General features: G+C 43.4%; 1 pseudogene; it reads left to right on the forward strand.

Moving 5' to 3' along the window:
• The first annotated feature begins 4,503 nt into the window (after positions 1-4,503).
• On the forward strand, positions 4,504-4,622 carry LOC141269863 (5S ribosomal RNA; annotated as a pseudogene).
• Positions 4,623-6,000: the final 1,378 nt, after the last annotated feature.

The raw sequence follows: 6,000 nt of genomic DNA on the forward strand, positions 1-6,000 counted from the left end.
GACTCAGTTCAGACACGGGAACTGATACCGCAAGGCAGGAGACATAGACAGGACTCCGTTCAGACACGGGAACAGATACCGCAAGGCAGGAGACATAGACAGGACTCAGTTCAGACACGGGAACTGATACCGCAAGGCAGGAGACAAAGAACGGGACCTGGCACCTTCAAAGTGCAAGCACACACTGAATGAAACACTATGCTCAGGCAGGGATAGATGGGAGCAGCTGAGCTATATACCAGGTGACCGACAGCAATAGGCTGAGGACGCACAAGGGGTGTGACCCACAGCAGGTAGAAAAAGCAGGAAGTGATCGGGCGCCGCCCTTAAGCAGCAGAAACAGACAAACAGACAGCAAGGAGGGAAGCCAGAGAGGCATTCTGGACTGGAGATCAAGTGCGCGCTCTTGCACAGTGGGAGATGGACCACCATGCAAGGACGCCGCCAGGTATGTTACACAATCTCTACTTAGACAAGTGTATATATATATATATATATATATATATATGAACTATTAGAAACTATGTAACTACAATTTTACTGTATAAGATTATAAATAAATATTGAGACATTGTATTACATTTTGATACAACATTATAATTACAGTTTTTCCTTAGCCACTCCCTAAACCAAATCTTCTGTCTCTCTCAAATATCTCCAGGAACGCCCTATTTAGGAAAGACATTTTTCTATCCTTCAAAACCTCAGAGAACTGCCTGTTCTTCTGTCCACATTCCATGACGTCACTGTGAGTTGGTCGTCTCACCTGTCTCTGTCCATCAGTTTCAGCCATTTTCCATTTTAGAGAATCACAGTTCTGACTGAGAATTAACTCATTCTGTGGAGAGATGGATCTTTGCACTGGCTGATATGGCTTATAACATATATTTAATCTTCTGCGTATTTGATAGAGTTCACTATGGGGATGACTCAGTCTAGGAGAGTTTGATATTGGCTTTTGGTAAGATTTTACCTTTCCTGGTTTTATAAATTTAGCTTGATTTATTTTCTTTTCACGATTCTCATGTTTTCTAACAAAATCCAGCATCTGCGCACATTCAAATAATGAATTTTTTTGTGATGCCATAACTTGGGAAACTGAATTTAGGAATTTGAATTTTTATACAAAAGTTGTTATCATATGTTGTACTTTTCCATTTTTGATGAGAGCTTTGTACAACCGTTCAAATATGGACATGAATGTATATGTACATTCCTTCCTACCAATCCTTATTTCTGCAGATCTTCTATGTTGGGAAAATCCTTTGTGACACAATAAAACAAATATCTTAATCTGTCCGAATCATTTTCCCATCCATTAGGAGAGTCATTTTCACAGGGCATTAAATGTAAACGTCTGGACAATGTCACAGGAATCCATATTTTAAATAATTGATTCCTCTCCTCATTGGATAAATCAAACTTATCAGAGAAGCACTCAAATGTCTCTGAATTTCTACAGGCATGGATTTTGACATCATATTTTGGCATGATTTTGTATAATTTCAGCAAATTTATCCTCATTTTAATTTGGAGTTGAGCCTGGGTAATTCCAGAATTCTCTGATATTTTTAGTGGCTCTTGTACGTCCGTTCCTCCTACGTCACTCACGTCTCCTCCCACATCACCTAGTATGTCGGTTTCTCGTATGTCAGTCATGTCTCCTCCCATGTCAGGTTTCTGTATCTCCGTCTCTTGGTCAGACCCAAGGTCACCTTCAGTTACAGACACGTGTCTTACTTCTTGTTCATTTTCCACATTACAGTCTGAATCAGTATCACCGTCTGACACTTCTACACTATTTTCCTGCTTAGAAATCTCTAACACAAGACTATGAAAAAAATCTACCAAATGTAGAATATTTCTCAATTTCTGTTTGTCTCTATTTACCAATTTAGAAGTTAACTGTAAATTCTGCAATTCACATTCTTTGTATAAACTGAGCCACAAAACTTCTATGTCATCTCCTACATTAACTTTGAAATTAATATTACTTTGTTTAGCAAAAGAAGAAATTATATCCATATTTTGCTTACCTTAAGATTCCTTGGCTTCTCTTTATCAGCACGTCCTGTCTTCAGTTCGTCTGATTCTTTTCCTGTGTGATTCTGTTCCTTGTTAGTACCTCTGCTTCCTGTCTTTCCTCAGTCTGTAGGTCCTTTCTGCTTCTTGTGACAAACTAGTGAATTTACTGACACAAGAACAACAGCTGTTCAGCTCGTCAGGACTCCCCCCTTGTTCACGGAAGAAATTCACTTACTTAATTTAAAAAAAAAAAAAACAGGACTGACTGGCTCACCATTGTAAAATAATACTCTTCCTGTATTATTTTTTTCTACTGAGGACTTCTCAAAGTATCAATATCACGATATTCTTATAAAAAATGTATCTATTTATTCTTGGATTGTCCATTAAAAAGAATCAGATTGCAGCAGGTACATACAATAATTAGTTATAAAGTAATTGTCCATTTGTCCATAATTAGCTTAATTGTTGAGATTCACCCATCTTTCCTTGGATCCTGGCTGGTAAATCATGTCTTTGTCCAACATGTGTCCAGGCCTACGTGTCATCAGCTTCTCAGCATGAAGATTCTGTGTCTTGTGGGGTGGGAAGAGCAAGAGAGCCCCCCCTTTCTGTACCATGGGCTTTTATAGCCAGTCGTATGGACACCTGTTCTACATATGGTAGTGAACCAAAAATACACACACAAATAGCGCATGTCATCTAGACACGATGGCTGAGGCATAGAACTCAGAAAAATGATTATCGATTAACATTCCAAATGAATTTCCATAATTAACCATTTAACAGAGACCGCCTGGGAATGCCAGGTGCTGTAGGATTTTGCTTTTTCCTTCCTTCCACCAGCAGGGGGCACTCTCTTCTATGCCTTTTTTCCATTCCCTTTCACAAGTGCACACATTCATTCTCTTTTCTTTTTTTCATTTGCTTTCTCTCTTGCGCTAATTCATCTCTGCAAAATACCAGCATCCTTCTGATCACCGTGGGCCTCCAGCATTGTTGCTTCTTTACTTTTAATGCTAGGCTCCTTTTCACCAGGACCAGCGTCTCCCGCGTGGCTGGAGGCAACCACCGGTAACCCCAAGCAGAAGACCTTTGCAGGCAACACGACCCTCCCCCCTGAAGAGCAGCTCAAAGTCACTGGCAACCATCTCACCCTCTTCCTTCATTCACCCCTGGATGTCTCGCTCCGTCCCCAACTTATGGGTCCAGCTTGCTCTTTCTGTCACATTACCGCGATGAAGGGTTTAGCCTGCAGGAGACCCTGCGCCGAGACATTTTTGAAGACACCTGATGCGGCGGGTGAATCACTGCTAAACAAACCACACCTGTAGGGATGGCACAGCCTTTGCATGGACCCTTCGGAGCCCGCCCCGTCACGGCCAGATTGCTCGCCACCAAGCGATCCTGAGAAAGGCTGGCCGGGCGATGGATCGGACAGCGTCTACTGGCCATACCTCCTTGGATACGCCCGATCTCGTCTGATCTCGGAAGCAAAGCAGGGCTGGTCTCGGACAGTACTTAGATGGGAGACTATTTTGATGATGTTTTGCCCTACTGCCCAGCTCGGCTAGCATGGAACGGTGCCTTGCCGGACACCGACCTTAAGTAACTTAGATGATGGAAGCCCCAAGGCCTCTGAGCCAGTTGGCAGCTAAGTATGCTACCCCGCCGCCTTAACGCAGGCCTGACACCGAGCTCTTTGCCACGGCTAGGAGTGCTTATTGACTCAGCAGCTCGCCGTGTGGAAATCATGGCGTTAAAAGCACCCGGGGCCGTGAAGGGGCCAGGCTTTCAGCAGGTGCCCAGGGAAGGTTTTGGATGCCGGCCGAATAGCGAGGGCCAGCAGAAGTAACATGTTTCTCTGCAAAGAAGCTTGTGTAACCAAGCCAGACGGCTGACAAAGAGCTAACCTCAGTGCAAGAAAGGCAAGGAAGGTGCGGAAGGAATTGGGGAGGGGGGGGGGTGATTCCTGCTAGGGCCCTGAAATCATAAAACAGGCAGGAGAGTCTGATGCATGGTGACGGAGAGGTTGTAGGGGCAGATAGGGGGTGTTGTCACGTGCGAGCAGTTGTGCATGCTGGCTTGTGTGTGAGAGTGCGCTTCCTAGGTGTGGCGCGCTGCAGACAGTCAAAGGGATTGTTCCCTTTCATTAAAAGTTAATCCCCGGCTGCAGGCTGTTAAAAAGCAACTAACCGCGCTCTGCTCACTCTACCCGGGTCTACCGGTGAGACTCGCCTCTGCTCCCGGCCTGTGGTATTGGCCGTGAAGCTGACGTTCCGTCGACAGCGCTGCAGCCGATCAGTGAGCTCAGCGGCTCTGAGTGGGGCGTTGTGTCTACAAGACCTTTTAAGGAAGCCAGCAAAAAAATTGAAGAGAAGGGAAAGCACAAAAGGACCTGGTCTTGCTGAGCACTGGAAAGGGCAGTCGGCAGCCAGACGTCAAAGTAGAAAAGCAGCAAGTGAGATACTTGTCTCTGCCTATGGCCACACCAATCTGAACATGCTCAATCTTATCTGATCTCAGAAAATATGCAGGGTTGGGCCTAGTTAGTACTTGGATGGGAGACCACCTGGGAATACCAGGTGCTGTAGGCTTTTGCTTTTTCCTTCCTTCCACCAGCAGGGGCACTCTCTTCTATGCCTTTTTTCCATTCCCTTTCACAAGTGCACACATTCATTCTCTTTTCTTTTTTTAATTTGCTTTCTCTCTTGCGCTATTTCATCTCTGCAAAATACCAGCATCCTTCTGATCACCGTGGGCCTCCAGCATTTTTGCTTCTTTACTTTTAACCACTTCGCGCCAGAGCCTGTTTTTGCCTTCGTGACCGGGCCAATTTTTTCAATTCTGACTACTGTCACTTTATGAGGTAATTACTCTGGAATGCTTCAACGGATCCCCCTGATTCTGAGACTGTTTTTTTGTGACATATTGTACTTCATGATAGTGTTAAAATTTCTTTGATATCACTTGCGTTTGATTGTGAAAAAATCGGAAATTTGGCGAAAATTTTGCAATTTTCAAACTTTGAATTTTCATGCCCTTTAATCAGAGAAATATATCACACAAAGTAGTTAATAAATAACATTGACCACATGTCTACTTCACATCAGCACAATTTTGGAACCAAAATTTTTTTTTGTTAGGAAGCTATAAGGGTTTAAATTTGACCAGCGATTTCTCATTTTTACAACAAAATTTACAAAAACATTTTTTTTAGGGACCCATCTTATTTGAAGTGACTTTGAGGAGCCTTTATGACAGAAAATACCCAAAAGTGATACCATTCTAAAAACTGCACCCCTCAAGGTGCTCAAAACCACATTCAAGAAGTTTATTAACCCTTCAGGTGCTTCACAGGAATTTTTGGAATGTGGAAGAAAACAATCAACATTTAACTTTTTTTCACAAAACTGCTATTTTAACCTCAAATTTTTAATTTTCACAAGGGTAGCCAGAAAAAATGGACCCCAAAATGTGTTGTGTAATTTCTCCTGAGCACGCTGATACCCCATATGTGGTGCAAAGCCACTGTTTGGGTGCACGGCATGGCTTGGAAGGTAAGGAGCGCCATTTGACTTTTGGAATGGAAATTTGACTGGAATGGATAGCGGACGCCATGTTGCATTTGGAGAGCCCCTGAGGTGCCTAAACAGAGGAAACCCCCAACAAGTGACCCCATTTTGGAAACTAGACCCCTCAAGGAACTTATCTAGATGTGTGGTGAGCACCTTGAACCCCCAGGGGCTTCACAGAATTTTATAATGTTGAAGTGTGAAAATAAAAAAACACATTTTTAACACAAAACTGCTACTTTAGCCTCAAATTTTTAATTTTCACAAGGGCAGCCAGAAAAAATGGACCCCAAAATGTGTTGTGCATTTTCTCCTGAGCACGCTGATACCCCATATGTGGTGCAAAGCCACTGTTTGGGCGCACGGCATGGCTTGGAAGGTAAGGAGCGCCATTTGACTT

This window comes from Phyllobates terribilis, unplaced genomic scaffold (assembly GCF_046119375.1).
Source record: "Phyllobates terribilis strain yellow unplaced genomic scaffold, ASM4611937v1 Scaffold_4__5_contigs__length_816908805, whole genome shotgun sequence".
In the NCBI taxonomy this organism is placed as follows: Eukaryota; Metazoa; Chordata; class Amphibia; order Anura; family Dendrobatidae; genus Phyllobates; species Phyllobates terribilis.